The following is a 20,819-nucleotide window of genomic DNA, read 5'->3' as shown; positions in this document are numbered from 1 at the left end:
TAAGAGAACCAATGACATCATGGAATGACATTTTGATTTGTGCATGAACTACATTTAAGTGAGGCAGAGTTGTGGAAAATCAGCCTCCCTCTCTCTTCCAGAGTCATTAGAGTCCAGTGACAAGACAAAATTCAGGACAATGGCAATAGCCTAAGACGCAGTAGATGACCTTGCTATCTTCAATGTCTGATCAAGGTCTAAGCACTCCACGGTGCTGCTCCAGCTGCCTTCATGACCTTTGAAGCAAGTTGGAACAAATTGTTTTGCTCCTTCTGCTGGGAAATCTTCTTGTGCTTGGGTAGACATCCCCCTAATCTGTTAACCAGTGAGGCTTGTCAGTTATCCTCAACCTGATTTAGCCCATCTGTCAAAATGGTTTTTACTAGACTGTGACCACTGTACATGCTAGAGTTTCTTGGAGCCACAGGTGAACATTGGGAGAAGTGGACCCCAAAGGTGGATTAGCAGCCCTGAAAAGGACTCAGCAAATCCTCACATCAGAGATACTAGTCCTCACCCCACATGATCCCTTTCTTTTTCAGTTGGAAGCAAGTTCTCTGAAGTGGCAGAGAACTTATTATGTTATCATATTATAATTATTTGACCTTTTTAAGAGTATTCTTTAGAACTCATGCAGCCTGTATTTGTAATTGTTCTGTATTTTTTTTTTTTTTGGTAAGCCAGAAAGTGGACATCTGGGTCCATCAAGGAGTCAGAATGGAAAGAGATTTCTAAGGTCATTCAATTTAATATGATCCTGGACAAGTATCCTCTCTACAAAGTCCCTGACAAGTGATTACCTAGCTTCTTCTTTGCCTTATGTGGAGCCCAGATTGACCTCTTTGTAATTATTATTCCAGTCTTACCCTTTAAGTCAAACAGAACAGGTCTCATCTTTTTTCCATGTTAGCTTTTGAAATACTACCATTGTAGATAGATACCTTCCCTGCAGCTTAGTCTTAAATAGTTAACTAGAGTACTGAGAAGTTAAGTGATTTTCCCAAGGTCTCTGTGATCTATCTTGAACCCAGCCCTATCCACTATACCACATGGGCTCATTCATAGTATTTGCTTAATTTAATAACCTAGAAGTGGATATGAGATGACCCAGATTATTCCCAATTAAATTTCACAGGATTTAGAGCTCAACAAACATAGAGATCACTTTACAGAACAATCAACAAAGGAAAGAGCTTAAACATTAGCACACATCACTAAGTAAGAGCTGATATTCAAACCCATTCTCTGATACCAAATTTAGTGACTTTCTATTTCACTACTTGCCATGCCTAAAACCATGTATGTCATTGTAAGGCTCCGAATGAGTGGGAAAATTATCATTGTTGGAAAAAAGAGGAAAGTGCTTATTAGAAAAAAAAATTACTCATTCTGAAGAGTATCCCAGACTATTTTTTCCCCTGCAGAACTTCTTAAAAGACTAAGGAAAGTATACTTAGTACACACATATTATATTAAAGCAGTTGAAAAACTCTTCAGGAGGCTTAGAAATGTGACCCAGCCAGTGATCGCTTGCTATTGCATTGGAAATGCCAAACCTGCTCCATAGATGAGATTTCCTAAGGAGCACTATTTAGAGCAGATGGAGGAAAGCACAGCATTCCTCTCCATGAACTTTTGTTTAAGTCACTACTTTGCAAGGATCAATCTAGAAGAGAATTCTAATGTTAAAAGGGAAGTGATGGAGAAACCCCATGGTACCATGCTATAACTTGTAGAGTAGTTGTGTTGGTCAATAGATACAGAACGATGTTATGTTCAACTGTTTAACATTTACTTGTGGTTTTATGGGGGGAGGGGGAAGGCATCTCCCTTTGATTCCTTAGACTTTTCAGGATGTTCCCTCTCTATTATTTATTGATTGTAGAGCTTCACATACTCTCACTTGTGGCTCTAAGAAACTGTAGCATGCACAGCGGCCATAGTCCAGTAAACCTAATCAACAGATGGACTAAACTTAGAGGTCTCAAACCCCCCTGTGAGTTAGAGGGATGTCTACCCCAAGCATGTGAAGAATGGGCAGCTGAGAATAATTTGTTCCAATAATCGTGAAAGGAGATGAAACAGGTAATGTGGAGTGCTTAATTCTTGGTCAGACATCGAAGATGCCATGGCCATCCACTGCACTGGACCATCTTCATCCTAACTTTTATCTTGCCACTAGACTTCAATGACTGGAAAAGAGAGTGAGGCTGACACTTTGCACTATTCTACATCACTTAAATCCCGCTGATACACAAGACAAGATATCACCCTCTGATGTCATTGGTCCTCTTCAAAAACCAAGTATGAACAACATTTGTTGTAAAACTTCACAATCTAAAGATGATTTTCACTGTCTCCATTCATTTTTCATCAGTAATAATGGAATATTCTGTTGTTACCACATTTCTACTTATAAGTGCTTCTTGACAAGCAGGATCACATCTGGATCTTCACTTTGTTGTGGTCATTTCTTTTACTCAAAAAGTAGTGGATATGAATATAATCAATTGAATGAAAGAAGAGCAGCTGAGAATATTAACTATATCTGAAGAGAAAGACACACCAGAGACTCATAAGCTATAGAGATAAACTTATAATATCAAAGGTCATCAACCCATCATTCTGGGTGTTAAATTGTGAGAAATAGTTTCAGCTAGCATATGGCATGTAGTGGAATGAGGATGTGAGGGAGATTGAAGGAGAAAAAAATCTGTTTGCTGCCACAGAATTTATGCTAGATGTAACCAGTTTTCAGATCAAGGGCATCTTTAGGAAAATGACCAACCTGGAGTTGAACTATGTGGAGCAAAGCAGGGAGATCCCTGATTATGTTACACCACCCTAACTCCCCAATGCCTAATGAAACAGAAATTGAGTGAAGCAGTAACCTAGTATAATGCTGGCACATGCCATCTCTTAGCAGCCAGAATTTCAGAAAATACACAACATGGTGAATCAAGCACCACTGATTTATAAGCTGAAGTGTCAGATAGTCTTGTCTTTGTCAAGAGAATTCACAGAAGTTCCTCAGTTCCCAGCCAGTGATTCTCTCTCATATTCATTTAATACTCATTGGGTACCTATGACATGGATTGTATCATTCAGTCAACAAACATTTATTAAGTGCCATCTGTATTTCAAGCACTGGGCTAACTGCTGGGAATATAAATACAATGAGTGAAACAATCCCTGCTCCCAAGGAACATGCAGTCTAATAGGGAAGATAACAAGTACATCTGTAAGTACACACAGAATTAATATAAAGAGAATAAATACAAAGGTATATGTATAAGTATGAACAGTTTCAATGTTAACATGAAATTTGCAGGAATAATGTCATGTAGAAAGTGATGCTTGAGCTACATCTTGAAAGAAGAGAGGGAGTAGATGAGACAAAAGTGAGAAAGGATCTCATTCCCGGCATGGGGAATGACCAGTGTGAAGGCGCTAAGTCGGGAGACAGGAGGGTATGAGAAACTGAGAAAAAGCCAGCTTGACTGAATCATGGAGTGTAGGAGAGTGAATATATACCATAAGGCAATGAGTTAGTGATAAAAAGAATCTGTTATGTTCCTTGATTTCATAGAATTTATAGTAATATAGGGAAGATAAGATTTGTGCATGAATAACTATATTATAGGATATATAATGGCAACAAAAGAAGCCTATTCATTGAATGGGTGTATCTCATTCAAAGTGAGAATGTGATAAGACTTAGCCTGAAAGGGCCAGGGTCTCCCATTGCATCCTGGGCCATCTCCAGTTGTCCTGATGAGTATCAGGCCACTGGACCCAGGTGGCTCAGGAGAAGAAAGTGAGGCTAGTGACCTTGCACAGCCCTCCCTCACTCAAATCAAAGTCAACTGCAAGTCACATCATCATCCTGATGTCATGGTCCTCTCTAAGAATGAAGGGCAAACAACAATACATAATATGAGAGTTTAATAAAGGAAGCATACTAAGTTTTAAGTTAACTGACCTGTTGGTTTCAAGGGAATCCCTTGAAAAAAGATAATACTATTTGCTCCTTCGGTTTTGCATTCAACACTATAAACCAGTGTCCACTGCAGCTTCCAAGATTTCATTGAAGCTCTTAAGAAAGGATATATGGTCAGCATGGCCTAGTAAATAGTTTTGGACCTGGAATCAAAAAGACTTGCATTCAAAATTCCACCTCTCACATTTAGCTTCATGGCCACAAGCAAGTCATCTTACCTGTTTGAGCCTCATTATCCTAATCTGTAAAATGGGAATAAAAATACTTGAGGGTGTTCTCTCATACAGCAAGCTAGATAGTACAGTGGACAGAGGGCCTGAAGTCAGGAAGACTCATCTTCCTGAGTTTAGTACTTGCTGTGTGACCCTAGGCAAGTTACTTAACCCTGTTTGGCTCAGTTTCCTCATCTGTCAAAGGAGCTGGAGAAGGAAATGGCAAACTACTCCAATATTTTTGCCAAGAAAACCCCAAATGGGATCACAAAGAATCAGACATGAGTGAAAAATGACTGAACCACGACATTCTCTCATAAAGTGAGGTTCAAACATAGAGTGTTTTGCAAACTTTGAAGTGCTATATAAATGTCAGCCATTATTCTTAGACTGGAGGAAGAGATTACTTTTTCCTTGGGGTATTCAGCAAAGCCTAGACAGGATTAAAAAATGAACATTTCAAAGAAACCCACCAATCTTGGTTCCTTGAGCCCAAAACTCTCATTGACTTTCATCTCAGTAGCCTATCTCCTGCCTCCTTGTGACCAGCTGATGCTAGGAGCTCCAAATACAGGGATGCTGCCACCTTTTTTTGGAATCCTGCCAGTGAGGACTGCTGATTACTGAACTGGTATGATAGCATCATATCAAAGAAAATGGATAGGTTCAGATAGGAAATTCTTCAGAGAGAGATTCATTGGAGTAGTAAATATGACAATGTTAGGAGTGTTGTTGAAAAAATAGACAAAAACCGAAATTGACCATTTGGTAGAAAAGGTTTGGTTTCTGGTAGGGAGGACAAAAATATTGATATATTATTTGCGGAGATGATGTTTTAACTGCTATCACTCAAATAGTAGCAGAGTTTCATAACATAATGTGTATAGAATTGTAAGGGTCCCTAAAAGTCATGGAAACTGAGACCCGGGGGAGGTTGTGGCTTGCCCAGTGTTATACAAGGTAGTAAGGAGAATATGAAACCAAGATAAAATGCTGAACAAGGGAACCAATTTTTGTCAAATGCCAACTTTTAAAACGTTTTAACTTTTTTTCTCTAAAATACACCAAACATACTCAATTTTAAAATTTCTGAGCACTTTAAATAAAGCTGCTTGTGAATTCCACTGTAAAGTATGAATCCTCAGCACTTGCCAAAAATTGATGTAAGTAAGTAGATTTTCACACCTCCTGGGCTCTACTGGAGTGATGGGGCTGCCTTGTGCTCACAACATAATATTTTAGATAACATGTTGGGTTTGTTTGTTTTATCTCATACCTCCAAGATTATAAAGATTCCCCTTTGCCCCAAGAAACCAAGAAAATAAATTCTTCACCGGGATAGGAAACTTTAGTAGCAAGTAATGCCAGCGTGTCTGAATCTGCCTTTTTACAATCAACTCCTTTTTGTTTTAGCTCCCAAACACAGGATGCATATCCTGTACAAAACAATTAACAGAAATTCCTATGGGATTTTTATTCATTGAGCAGCCCTTAATTCAATGGCTAATTCTGGTTTGTAGATAGTTTTCACAAGCCAAAGGAGCAAGGTTAGGTTTTGTAATAAGGTTTAAATAAAACTGGATTGGAAATTTGGAAGTGTGTTAGTCACTAGGCATGAGAGAAGACTAGACTTGCTGATTCCATTAGGAAATGGGTATTTTACAGTTCATATGTCCATACATGATAAGTTTCTATAGACCTTATAAAAATTCTGGTACTTCATAGTTTATTATAGAATCAGAGCTCTCTTGTTATTTAAGGAAATAGTAACGTTTAGCAGTACCATGAATTAGAAACTAGAAATATGCTAGTTAGATGTCACAATGAGAAGGCATTGCTGAGTTGATCAACTTTGCTGCTTCTGGAGATGGCATCTTAAAGACTTGTATTAAATAGCTTTACTAGATATATTTAGTGGCTAGAGTGCTGGACCTGGTTCAAATCTGACCTCAGATATTTACTATCAGTGTGACTCTGGATAAGTCACTTTACCCTGTTTGCTTCAGTTCCCTCACCTGTAAAATGCAGCTCCTAATAGCACCTACCTCACAGGGTTGTTTTCAGAATAAATAAGGTAATGTTGTTAAGTGTTTTGCAAACCTTAAAGTGCTATAGAAGTGTTAGCTTTTACTGTTATTTCTGGGGCTAAGCAATATAACACAGTTTTCAGAAATGCTGAATATGACTACAGTAAGGCTAATAGTCTGCTGTCAGTGTAGAACCTATTCATGGCTCATTTATCATGAGCAAAGAAAGGATTTTGGATAACTAATAGAGAGAAAAGAGGGAAAGATGGAACTCAAGGATCTTTAGTTCCTTTGGATTTTCACCAATATTTTTTAAGTAGTTGGTCATTCATGGGAAGCAGAGAAAAGGGAAGAGGTCTACAAGTGAGGTAACAGAATTTAAAATTGCCTAAAGAAGAACACCATGGCCATCCTTTCCCTAAATCTCTACCCCAGTCCCCCTACATGCACACACACACACACACACACACACACACACACACACACACACACACACACATACTTCAAGCAGTGAACTTGGCAAAGTTCTGGAGTGGTTTACTATTTACTTCTCCACTTCGTTTTACAGAAGAGGGAACGTGAGGTAAACAGGGTTAAGTAACTTGCCCTCTTTCATATGGCTAGTAAGTGAGACTAGATTTGGACTCAGGAAAATGAGTCTTGACTTCAGGCCTGGCTCTCCATCCACTGAGCCCCCTAGCTTCCCTGTATTTGTTAATAAGCTTAACTAAATATCCCGGATGCCTGTGAACAACGGCATAGATGTGCACCCTTCCACAATAACTTTTAAACTTTAGTGTCGTCTCATGGCAACACTTTTGCTTGTGTACCATGGTTACCTTCTGTAATGCTTTAAAATGTAACTCAGGGAGCCATATTTGTACTGTGCATTTCCCTTGAAGTGCAGAATTCATAATCAAGTCCCTTAAGGGCATGCAGTAAAATAATGACTTTTGGTCTGTTGCTAGGAAACCTGCTTGTACATGAAGTTCAATGATAGTATATGATGTATATAACCCATAGCAGTTATATGATCCAAAGGAAAGTAGTGTTCCCATTAATTAATGATCTGAGGAAGAAGAACTGTGGATGATACAGAGCCACAAATCCTTATTCAATATGCTGAACAATATTGGCATTTTTAATATCAACTCTTAAAAAAAAACCAACCATTTTTTTCAATGTAGATAGTTAAAATGTTCTCATGCAATATGGATAGCTGAAGGCATTTCCTCTTTATTATATGTTTGTTATAGCCAGACGGGTGTTAGGATTGGACAGTGAAGGTTACATTACATGTTTTAACTGATCATTAAAATGAAGATTTACATAGCTGAGAAAGGGCACAGAGGTGAATTAGTCTAGACCTATCCTAATTATGACATTCCTCAAAAATGATTATTCTGCTTCCTCATCAGCTCCTTAAAAACCTCCATCAATTTCCATCCATGGAAAAGACATTACCAAACAAGGCAGCTCATTCTGTTTGGGGATCAAATTCTATTTAATTGTTTAGTTTTTCTTATGTTGTGCACAGAATTGTGGAACCACAGAAAATTAGGACTTTGAAATTCCTTGTTTTATGGAAACTTTGAAAATGCTAAAGTGACTCAATGATGATCACATGACTTGTTAGTAGAAAGTTTGGGATTAGAGTACAGGTCTTCTTACTACCCCTCTATCTCACAATATTTACTACTCATGAGAAATTCTGTAAAGTGCTTAGGCAAGGAGGAAGCCCAGTCTTATCTTATATGTCACAAATGGTGTGATTAGTTGTCCACAATAGTTCCATAACCATACTAGACCTGTTTGCATATTAGTCCACAGACTTATGATTTCTATGAATCTAGCATGATTTTGCATTGGTCCTTTTAAAGAAAACCTAGACAAACTTCAAAATACTGATTTTTAAAATCTCCTAAAATGATTAAGCAGTCTCATATAGTCTATGCAATAAGAAAATTTTACATTATTCTACTAATAACATAAAAATAAATATGTAGATAGGTATAGATTAAGAAGCAGGATGATATAGGATTAGAGAGTCAGTCTTGGGATCAGGAAGATACATGGGAAAGTTCATGTAGTAATGTAACACAACTCTAGACTATAGTCTTTGATATCATTGGTGGATTCAGGCGCAGGTACACCATACCAAGCTTCTCTCATAACTGCTCTCTTTCTAGTGATCACCACTTTCCTATTGTGCAAATTCTCTTTTACTCTTGTTTTGATGAAGCAGTAACAAGTCTCTTTAACTCATAATCACCTTTTTAAAAAAGTGCCAAGAAAGTGTTATGCTATTATATCAACAAGAAATTTCCTTTAAGCCAGAGCTTTGCAAGATTCATCAGGTTATCTCTTTCTGGACAATGCAGACAAGCCCAGATAGCTCTTCTCCATTCCCTAAGATTCTACATCTTGTAATTAGCTGTCATCCAGTTGGTGATGCATGATTGAAGATCAGGAAAGGGACTAGAGTTAAGAGTCATCAGTATAGTTGTTGGGTTTGCCCTTTGTTTTTTGAAGAGGACCATGACATTATCAAATGATGACATGACTTGCACTTGACTTTGTTTTGAGTGAGTAAGGGCTGTGCAAGGTTACCAGCGTCACTTTCTCCTCCAGAGCCATCTAGATTCAGTGACCAAATATTTATCAGGATGACTAGAGATGGCCCAGGATGCAGTGGGAGATCCTGGTCCTTTTAGGGTAAGGCCTTTTCAGATACTCAGATACAGTGAAGAGGCCTCTTTAAGAAGTAGTCAAGGGATGGCCCCTTTATTAAGAAAAAGGAAAAAAATCAAGGTGGGAGGGCAAGATCCTCAGGGTGGCTATTTCAAAGAGAAACAGCCTAACTCTAGAGAAACTTAGAAAAACTCTAAGCCAGGAAAGTACAAAAAATAACCATTAAGTGGACCTTGGGTAGGGACCTATTGTGGTGTAATCTGTGGGCTTCAGAGTGAAATGGGTTTAAGGTAGACAGAAAGAAATGTAGAAAGAAAGAAATGTAGAAAGAAAGAAAAAAAGAAAGATAGAAAGAAAGGAAGGAAGGAAGGAAGGAAGGAAGAAAGAAAGAAAGAAAGAAAGAAAGAAAGAAAGAAAGAAAGAGAGAGAGAGAGAAGAAAAAGTAGAAAGAAAAGTCTAGAAATAAATCTAGACAGAAAGGAAGAAATCTAGAAAGAAATCTAGAAAGAAGATTTAGAAAGAAACCTAAAACAACCTAGAAAGAAATCTAGAAAGAGACCTAGAAAGAAATCTAGAAAGAGACCTAGGAAGAAATCTAGAAAGAGACCTAGAAAGAAATCTAGAAAGACATCTAGAGAGAGATCTAGAAAAAAAGATATCTGTGTTCATCCTTCATTTTTTGAAGAAAACCATGATATCAGAGAAATGATGACATAACTTGTACTTGACTTTGTTTTGAGTGAGAGTGAGGGAGGACTGTGCAAGGTCACCAGTCTCACTTTCCCCTCCTGAGCTATCTGGATCCCGTAACCAGATATCATCAGGATGACTGGAGAAAGCCCATGATGCAATGGGATACCTAGGCCTATTCAGGTATTCATCTGGAGAGATCTAGAAAGGAATCTAGGAAGAAATCCAGAAAGAGATCTAGAGAAGAATCTATAAAGATCTAGAAAGGAATCTAGGAAGAAATCTAGAAAGGGATCTAGAGAGATCAATAAATCTTGAAAGAAAGATCTAGAAATAAATCTAGACATCTAGAAAGGAATCTAGAAAGAGAACTAGAGAAATCTAGAAAAATCTAGAGAGAGATCTAGAAAGACATCTCAAAGTCTAGAAAGGGATCTAGAAAGAGATGATGATTGAACTCATGTGAATTGTTGTGTTGCCTTTGTCACTGTCCTCCGATGCAGTTCACTGCTTCTTTGTGCTATCCCCAAACAGAAAATTCCTTCACTATCTTCTTAGTGTCTTACTTTGCCCCAGAGCCATTAAGGGGACAGTCTCCTCACTTTGAGCTCCCATGGTACTATAAGATGAGTGACCCTAAGAGTTCTGATCCTAATCTGGCTTGAAAGAATGATCTTATAATTCATAAATTATTCTAAATAAATAAGTCAAGTAAAATTGTAAACAAACCAGAAAGACATCCATTAGTTTACTATATGTGAGTGTATAAATCTCTAGTTTCTTCTGAAAGTGATCATTACTTGGTCAGATTGCACCCATTGGGTAGTAAGGAACTATAAACTTTAGGGTTACATAATCTGTAAATTAAGTTTCTTGAAGATGAAAAAGTTATCACTTTAGTTATATCAAAAGATCTGTGAATTTATCATTGAACACATCATTCTCTGATGCAGATTACAGCCCTCCCATGCCTTATTAAGTTGATTTCATGAGTTTCAGTACCCAAAACATTCACCACCCCTAGGCAATCTTTTGATAATGATCCTATCCCTTATCTTAAATATTATCATCAAGCTAATATCAGAAGCCTTCTAGCTGGTAAGATCTGTCTGAGTTTGCACTGCACTAAAGAGCGTCTCTGAGAATCTATTATCAGTTCTGTGTTATAATGGAACTTTGGAGGAGAACTTTGGTCTGAAGTGCTTTTATCTAAGAAAAAAAATTACTTTTACATATCAAGGAAGAAAATAGTTTCTCCTTGGAACCAAGCACCCAGAATTATCTGAAGAACTGAGAAGATGAAATAGTAGTAAGTTTAATGAACACTCAGAGTAAAGTAGCTTTACTAAGTTGATAGTGAGTTGATTTAAATGTATTTCACCTCATTAGCCATTAGGGAGTTTGGAATGGGTCTTGAGCTTTGGAATTTTTCTTCCAATTAGAAAATGATATATAATGGTTTAGGGAAATCTTCCAGTTGTATGACTTATGTGTTTTCTAACATTCATTTGTAATTTGCTTTAGTGAAAAAATGTTTTCAATAAGAGAAATTTCGAAGGTTTTAGAACCCTGAAAATAGAATGAATCTATGCATATAGGACTTAAGTATCATCCAAAGAAATACAAGATAAAGAGTCAAGTTCTAGCAGTTCAATAAAAAATGGCCTGGTAATTTATAAACTGTTTGTAATAAATTAGGCAATTTGCTCAACCTGAATATGTCCAAAAGTTTATAAAAGATATACATATTATCTGATTTCTCCTAAACGGGTTGTCACTTGGTCAACATTGCAAGCCATTGGGTAATAAGGAACTGTGAAGAAATTCAATGGAAAATCTAGTTCATACATTCCCTGGGGAAGGCAAAAGCAAACATCTCTAAATTTCCATGGCAGAGAGAAAGGAACAAAAGAAAACAGTCTATATTTCATCACTTTATAGATAGATGAAACCCATCTGCTTTGGAGTGAGCTTTTGCTTGGAAGCCAGTTGCTTTCGTAGTCAGTCGAGTGAATCTTTAGATTTGTAAATCTTGTGGTGTTTGCTAGTGACAATAGAAACACTGATGGAAATTCTCTATGTAGTGAGAGTTCATTTGAAAGGACAGTAGACCATACAGGCCATTTCTCTGTCAGTCACCTACAATGTGTTCAAGTTAAGTAATCTTGGTAAGCTGTGCAACTAAGTGACAAAGCTTTTTCTTAAAGTAAAGGAACACAGGCTTATTTTTTTAATGGCTCATAGCAGATTTTTAGCATTCTGTTTAATTAATGAGTTATTCAATTGGGACTAAGTTTTCCCCCTGCTGTACTACAGATCTCATTCATAAAATTGTCTACATTATATACACAAAGCTACTGGTTGTGGAATACAGTTAAACATAACATGACTAAGAAGAAGGAGAAAATTCCTTTAGAAACCTAGAACTTCTCCTGATTTTCTTTTTTGCTTCTGACATATTTCAAAGATTTCTAAAAATTTAAAGGAAATGAGTTGGCTGAAAGATCATCTTTGAGTAATATAAAGCAAAATTATTTTGTTTTCATATGATCATTTAAAAACCCAAATGAAGATTAACTTGAGGACTTGTTAAAGTTGCTGTATTTAAGAAATCATTTCAGATGAACTTAGAATTTGTAGCAAAAAAGCAAAATGATTTGCCTGGATTATATTTTTGTTATATAATATAAGAAAGGAATAAGATGTAAGACTGTATATAGCAGGTTAACTAAATACTGAGCACACTCCTGAGGCTTATTTGCCATCTTGATATTTTCTTTCTGGGGGGTAATAGGGAAGATGAAACACTCTTTGAGAGGAAGAGGTAGCATTTTGAAGTAAACAGGTGGAATATAAATGTGAGTACTCTACATGTTAGCCTCCAGTTGAGTGAGACTCAACTCTCATATTGATAAGTTCAACTTGTAACACTTCAGTATTTCAAAAGACTCACAATTTCATTGGTCTGGGTACTCCTTCCACTACGACAAACTGCAACCAACCCTTATAGATGGTCTTTGTAAGCTGCTGTGACCAAAAAACAAAAAACCAGGAAGGGAAGGGAAGGGAAAGAGAGGAAGAGGGAGAGGGAGAGGAGTCACCTACTGGCCAGGCTTTTATCCTTTTATTAGTGAGATTCTGGGCATTTAGATTGGTCTTCAGCTGAAAGACACACAGTCACCATGACTATACTTACAGGCTTTCCCTTATAATGACTTAAAAGTGTTGGTCTAAATTGCCTGAGTAAGCCATCAGAGTAGAACTTAGACAAAGGATTTACCACTTACTACTATTAAGTTAAACCAAACCAAAACATCATTTACTTATCTGTGTCTAATTTTAAAAGAGTGTGACATGTCATCACACCTAACTCATTGAGCTTAGTAGACAATTGCAGTTAATTTCATTTTTAAACCTATTGCTTCTGCAGTTAAGGGATGTACTTCAAAGGGGTGTGATGCATTGTCCCATGTAGCTCATTAGATTTATTAGCAGTAACAGATAGTGGTGTCCAATTTCATTTTTAATGTTTTTGCTTCTGCATTTGTGTGATAGTTCCCACTTAAATGTGCTTATTTTCACTGATATTAACTTACTGGCAATTGAAGTGATGGAAAGTTTGAGTTTTTCTTACTCACTGAACATCTTTATGTTTGCCATCTGTACCCTAATTAGGAATTCTGTGTTAATGTGCAAGATGGATTTTGTACATCAAAAAGTAAAAATTCTAATATTTCAAAAATTGAAGTTCCTTTCTTAATTTTTTCAACAAATGGAAGCCTCATTCTAAATTTCCCAAGATTATATTCAGAACTTTTTTCTCGTGGCTTCTTTTTTTCTTAGAGCTAATTATTCAATTTCGTCCACGTTTCAAAAGGTTCAGTAAATTTTCACTGTACATACTCACAGTTCAGTACAGCTGGACCTTATAGCAGCATAGGAGTTGAGAACCAGGCCTTTAAAAAAAAAATCTTAAATACATGAATGCCCTAATTCGCCTGTGTCTGCATACTCAGTCCCACACACTCTAGTAAATTAATCAGGCAATATTTTCCTTTCTGTGAACCAATTTCTTTTTGCCCAAATTAGTTATTGTTGTCTAAGTGTCTGGCAATCTGGCCTTTATTATATATTTTGCCAGTTGGTTAGGTATGGAAGTAAAACTTACTAATCTGCTCTCAGAGATTCCTGTGGACCCTTCTTATGGATATACTGTGGTTATTTCTACATTGTTTATGTGCTTTAGAAAAGAGTTTGATAATTTTGTTCTGGATTGACTTCAGAATTTTATCATAGGTGGAATCAAGTCTTAGTTATTGACATGTCTTAACAGTTAGTGATTGAACTCTCTATGCTTTTACCACCATTTGGTCCAACATCTCTGACCTAAGTGTTTCAAAAGACAAATTGGCATTCTTTCCATTTAATGAAAATGAAAGTTTAGGTGTCTGATTTGTATATATAAATTGTATAACTGAATCAGTGATTTTGTTGATAAAGAGAGCTCTCAGGTGAGGAAATTCCCTCTGCCAAATGGCACCTTCTCTGCAACTCATAGTCTGAAACTTAGAGAATTCCCCAGAGCCTTGAAAGGTTAAATTGTTTGCTTAGGGCTACACATCCAGAATATGTTCATAGGACTTCATAGGCTCTGAGATCAGCTCTTATCTACCCCACCATTGCTGTCTCTTATTTATAGTCATGAGAGTAAGATAACCAATTCACTTGGTCTTTCATTGCGCCCTTATTGTTTCATGTGTTAAGGGTTCATCAGGACTGAAGAGGCTTCGGAAAATTAGTCCCCTCTATTCCTTCTCTCCTTCTTCAAGAGAATAGCTATCTTTTCAACACTTTGGGATTGGGAGTCTCTGTTTCCTTACTCTGTTCTAACTCTCAGTTCTTTGCAGCTCCTCCATGTGTGAAGTAGGCACCTGCAGAAAGTAGTTCCATCTGTCAGTCACGGTTTGTAATCACAGTTTCTAGAGGGTTCAATTTGCATAGGCCATGCTTTGTAAAAATACCAAGAGACTAAGAAGCTTTCAGAATGATGGGAGAGAAAGGAATCGGAGGGGAACGGGTAGGAAAAGAAAAAAGCGAGACAATGAAAAGAGCCCTAAAATAAATGCGTTGAATTAAAGAGATTGGGGAATTAATAGGGGGATCAATCTTGTCCTAATGTGGAGAATTAAATAAAGAGGGAAAAAGAAGATGCTGAGGGATATAGAGAAGGTTTGGAGGAATGAACACAAGAGAAAGAGGGAAAATAAGCATGTATATTTTTCACTCTTTTATTATAGCTTTTGCTATCTCTTCTTCCCTCTTTCTCTTTTGCTGTCCTCACAAAACCAGTGTGCCTGTTACAAACATTTTAAATACAGGACAACTTAAAATCTAAGGGGCTTCAGGAGGTGACCAAAGTGGAGTTTCTGTATAAAGAGCAAAGAAGCTCCCTATCCTCCTTGATACTCCTCCAAAAATACATTCCCACCACCCAGCTGATTGATTGGCCTTGAACTATAGTAGTACAAAATACTACTTCAATGGCTGCTAATTGTATTTCCAAGGGATTTTCAGCAGAAGAAAAATGTTTCAAGATGAGTTAGGAAAGTGTGCCTGGTAGTTGTGTATTAGGTTTCAGTTTCTCCAGTAATTACTACTGTGTTCAATTGAATAGCATGTCAAACAGATGTTCCTTGGTTCAAGAACTGAAAATTACCTGGCCTGGCAGACATCTTGGATAGCTGAGTAGGTCCTCCCCTCACCACAAATATAGTGAGTCACACTTCTGAGATTTTCAGGTATTGCCACCTTGCCCTCTCATCCAAGCTATGTCCAAATAGTCCTTTCTTTGACTCTTTATATTTCTTCTTCCTCCTCCTCTATCCCCAACTCTCAAGTTTTGTATGCTGTTTTTTTCTCCAGGCTAATCCATCAAGCATTATTGTAATGAACCCAATTGCTACCATCTGCAATATTAAGCAGCCTTGCTTCTGTTAGCCCTTGAGACACGGACAGGACAATGCTTTCAGAAATGCTGTCCTCAAGAAACTGATCCCAACAAGTGCAGCTGGTTCTTTCATTTTATTTCCCATTCATCCACAGCAGCAGAAGCAGAATTTTCCCCAAATATCTAAGGGGCAGCCCAGGAAGGAGAAAAGATGCTAAAATCTTTTGGACCCAAGTCTTCCCCCAAACTCAAAAGTTTTTCATTCCAGAACTCATACAGGACCCATACTTTCAGATATCCTGTTCTACTCTTTATTTGATCACAGAAATATCATAGGGAGAAAGGTTGAATTCACTTTGTTATGACCTTTACTGCTATCTTAGTACTAATGTGGTCCACTAGACTGCAAGCAATAAGTATTTGGTGCTAACAGATGGTTCCTGCAATCTCTAGGAAATGCTTTGGGTTGTTGTGTGCATATATTTTTCCCCAGTGGGTTCAGCTCTAAAGGTCAGATAATGAGTCTATTTTCCTGTCTCTGGAGGCTGCAGGCAAGAAGTTGCTGAGTGTTCACTTCCCCACTTCACAAAAGTAAAAGGCATAGAGGGGAGGGAGATAACTTCTATATAATATATGATGGTTCAACCAGGGAAAATTAGAGATATAGCCTGTGTAGGCTATCACAAGGAAGATAGGTGATGATAGATAGATAGATAGATAGATAGATAGATAGATAGATAGATAGATAGATGGATAGATAGATTCCACAAACTTGAGAGGATATTCAGTTACCAAAAGTATCAGACTGCTAATGAGACAGAATGTTGTAATGGTTTAATAAGATAGCAAGTCTTCCACAACTTGAGTTCATTAGAGAATGAGATGAAGGGTGAGAAAGTAGACTACTGCCCAAATCTTTGATCCAATAATCTCAGGAATGTTTGATCCAGGGTTTTCTGATTGTACTGAAATATTAGTAAAGGAAGCTATTGCAGATGCTCCGCATTTCAGAATAACTTGGAATAAGTCAGTAGGAAGTGTTAAAGTAAATGCTCAAATAATTATTTTGGAATATATTACATTCACTTATATAATGATACTATTTATATATTTAAAAAAAAACAACTTTGAAACACTGCTGTCCTAAGTAATATTCAGAGTAGATATCCACCTAAGGGTGCATACTTACCTTCTTGACTTTTCCTAGAAAAATTGCATGGTAATTAATTCTAATGTCATCCAGTTCCAACTTGGGAAATCAGAAGAGTCTTCCTGTAGGAGATGGCATTTAAGCTAAATTTTAGAGGAAGCTAATTAGTCTAAATGGGAGAAATGCTTTCCAGACTAGGAGGATAGCCTATACAGGGGCAGAGTGAAAGACAGAATGTAGTTTGTCATGGGTTTCAATTTCAAACACAGAAGTTTGTATTTTATCCTAGAAGACTGTGTGATCCTGGGACAATAACTTAACCTCAGCTTCCTCAGATGTTAAATGGGGATGATACCTCCCAGGATTATTGTTAGCATTAGGCAGCCAATGGAGCTTCCCAATTAGGGGAGTGATAGGGTCATGCACCTACCATTTTGACCACTGTGGTGTATGGATTGGAAAGTAAAGATGCTAGAAGCAGAGAGAACAATTAGGAGGAACTTGTAATAGCAATAGTACAAGTAAAAAGTGATGAAGGCATGAGTTAGGGGGTAGTTATAGGAATGAATAGGAGACAGATTTAAGGGATATTGTAAAAACAGAATTGATAAGACTTGGGTTGAGTGAAAATAAATACCTAAGATTGATTCTGAGGCTATGAACCTGGGTGACTAGGTGGATGGTGGTAGTAAAGACAAAAATAGAAAAAATAAGGAAAGATTTGAGTTTGGGGTAAAGATAAGTTTATAATCATAGGATCATAGATATAGGCCTAGGAGGGACATCATAGACCATCTAATCTAGCCTCTTTATTTTACAGACAAGTATACTGAGGCCCTAGGAGCATAAGTGACTTTCCCAAGGCTGAGGAAATCTACACCAAAAGCAGGATTTTGAATCCAAATTTTCCTACTCCAGAGCTACTCCTCATTCTAATGTATTAGAAAATCCATTTGGAAATGTCCAACAGGCATGTGGCAGTTAGGCTAGGAATGAGAAAAGTGAGATTTATAGTCTCCAAGAGCGTTCTGGAGCACCAGGGTGTTAAAAGACAGGCTTCCATAGCCTGTGTGTGTGTGTTAGAGGTGGGCCTAGGCATTCTGACTTTGAGGTGGAGTCTCCATCTGTTATGCTAGAGTAAGAATCAATCTTAAGTGGGAGATAGGGCGAGTATTTTCCAACTCATTTAGTCCATTCCCTTATTTAACAGAAGAGGAAAAATGAGGTCTAGCAAGTTTGAATAACTTGTTCAAGGTTTCCTCATCAATAGGAAGCAGAATAAACCTGCCCAAGAAGGAGAAAAGGTCTTCTTGGTCTAGTCTAGAACAAGGCATTGTAAGAATATTTGAATGTTATTTACTCCTCATACGTGGAAATCCGCCAATCATGCTAAAGAATGGAATCCTTTGGTACAAAAGAACGTACCTGGACATGACCTCTTTTGACAGTTTATTCTTCTTATCTGAGTGAGTACATATTGGGATCTGCAGCTTTACCTATTCTGAGAATTTCTCAAAGTAGATATAAGACACATTTCTGAGCTGGAAGAGATCTTAGAAATCACCCAATCCAACCTCTTCTTTTTACATCTAGGAAAGTAAGACCAAGAGGAAAGTGGGGGAGAAGGGAGGGAGGTCAGGCAAGTTGCAGAACCAAAGCTAAAATCCTGACTTAGGCCAGTGCTCCTTCACTGGTCTGCTAGGGTACCTGACCTGTGGTAGAACCTTCTGAACTCATATTGAACTGATCAGTCACAGCCAAACACACTCTACCCTGATCCCAATATGGTCCCTTTGGAAATGAAGGACAAGCAAAAGTGAGTCACTTTCAAAGAGGGACACCCAAGTGGCACAGTGAAGAGAGCCCGGGCCCTGGAGTCAGTCGAGAGGACCTGAGTTCAAATATGGTCTCAAACACTTGACATTTACTAGCTGTGTGACCTTGGGCAAGTCACTTCCCCACCCCCATCTTTCCCCTCCAAAACAAAGGACTATACAACTACCTAAAAGCTGATTTAAACTAAAATGAAACTTTTATACTGAACTTTTACACTTTGAATGGGACCCATTCATCTCCTTTTGTTGTATTGCTAACTAAAACTCTTTGAAATTAAATGTGCTCTTTATCATTAAAGATCCTGCTATGCCAAGGGGATAACAGATTTTTGTGATATTTTAGGAAATTATATTAGCATTGAGATTTTTATGTTTTTGTGATAATAGTAAGCCCACGTGTTGCAAGGGGACCATATGTCATGCCAGGAGCATGGGGGTATTGTTGTATGAATTGAAATGGAACAGAATGAACATCTCTAGCCTTTTCTCTGCTGACCCTCGTGCAAAGGAGGTTTTCATTACTGCCAGGAGGAGAAGTAGGAGGTTGGAGCCAGAGGTCACTCTGCTTCCCTCAGAGAAAGAGGGTACCAGGCTAGAATTTTACCTGTCTGTTCACTTAAATATTGTTTATCTAGGAGATATGCTCAAGTTCAATCTAATTTCTGGTTGCTTTGCCATTGCCTTTATATCCAAGGTTTGACCTCTTTCCTTCCGTATACCAGTTCCACAGTAAACACACAGAATAAACAGCAAAGAAAATTCATTTATCCAAGTCAGTAACAAAACAGAAATCAGAGAAGGTATACATAGGAGAATATATCAAATGTACCAAAAAATAAGTTGGGAGTGAGATAATTCAACCCAACCAAGAGAAGGTGTCCTTGATCTCACTCAGCGTGAAATATTCAGCATCTCTAGTGTAGCAAGCTGGGAACAGGGACACCATAGACATTGCCAGCTCCTCTTATGTCTTTCCAAAGTCTTTTTCTTCAACAACTTGAGGAGGGTTTGGCTTTTTCATTTTCCCTCTTGAAGCCAGAAGCCAGAAACACCCAGAGCAACAAAGCTTGAAAAAAGCTGAAACTCTCCTGTCCTCACCAACTCAGCCCTGTCCCTCAAGCAGGGCAGGCCATTCACTGGCTGCCAGTAAGGAGAGAATCACCTATCAATGGCCCTTGGGACAGGGGTTTCATTCCTTTAACTGAATACCTCAAAGGTAAGAATATGCACTGGGATTAAAATGTGAATAGCAATGAAAACTTTGTGCCTAACCTATAATTAAAAATTGTAAGGGCACAGCTTGAGTGTCTTTGAATACACCTAACAATTTGAAGGTAGAAATCCCTATCAGTGGGATACTAACATGGATGCTTACATTGTCTTTCCCAAAAAAAAAGGTCAAGTCAAGCTAAAATTTGTGCTTATTGGAGCATTAAAGTAGCATGTGAAACATTTGTGAAGGTTTCAATAGTCAAGAGTTGCAGCCTACATTTAAACAGAAGCACAAAAATAGTGTGTGGCCAAGATCATTTTCTGACACTCTTCAGCCCTTCTGAAAAACAAAAAGCACCCATCTCACAGCTGGAGGGGGGGATGGGGGGGAAGGAAGGAAGGCAGGCAGGCAGGCAGGCAGGAAGGAAGGAAATTACTACTATGTAGGGGCAGCTAGGTGGCACAGTGGATAGAGAGCTAGACCTGGAGTCAGGAAGACCTGAATTCAAATCCAGCCCCAGACACTTGCTGGCTATGTGACCCTGAGCAAATCACTTAACCCCTATTTGCTTTAGTTGCCTCATCTGTAAAATGGGGTTAATGCTAGCACCTACTTCTCAGGATTGTGTGGAAATCAAAGGAGCTTATAATTGTAAAACACTTAGCATAGTACCTGGCCCATAGCACTATAAAAATATGAGCAATTATTTGGCACTGTACTAAGCACTTTAAAAATATTATCTCCTTTGGTCCTCACAACAGCTTCGGGCAGTGTTATCTCCCCTTTACAGTTGAGGAACCTGAGGTTAAGTGACTTGCCCAGGATTACACAGCTGGCAAGTGTATGAGGCCGTATCTGAAATTGCGTTTTCCTGATCCAGCCAGGGTACTCTGTTCATCGTTCCATCTGGCTGCTTCCCCTGCTAACTTATACTTCTCTTGGTGGTTCTGGAATTGTTGCAGAATCATGAGATCGTGGAACTTTCCAATTGGAAGGGACCTTAGTGGGGAGAATTCCCCTTAAAGGGGAAAGAGGAACCTTCAATTCTTCTCTC

General features: G+C 38.0%; 1 protein-coding gene across 2 annotated transcripts in view; it reads left to right on the top strand.

Moving 5' to 3' along the window:
* RPS6KA2 (ribosomal protein S6 kinase A2) overlaps positions 1–20,819 on the top strand; it is a 434,977-nt gene that overhangs the window by 257,978 nt on the left and 156,180 nt on the right. The gene's annotated exons all lie outside the window — the stretch shown is intronic.

Source organism: Notamacropus eugenii, chromosome 2 (assembly GCF_028372415.1).
Source record: "Notamacropus eugenii isolate mMacEug1 chromosome 2, mMacEug1.pri_v2, whole genome shotgun sequence".
NCBI lineage: Eukaryota > Metazoa > Chordata > Mammalia > Diprotodontia > Macropodidae > Notamacropus > Notamacropus eugenii.
Note: the sequence above shows the minus strand (reverse complement) of the source record. Positions and strands in the feature narration are given on the sequence as shown.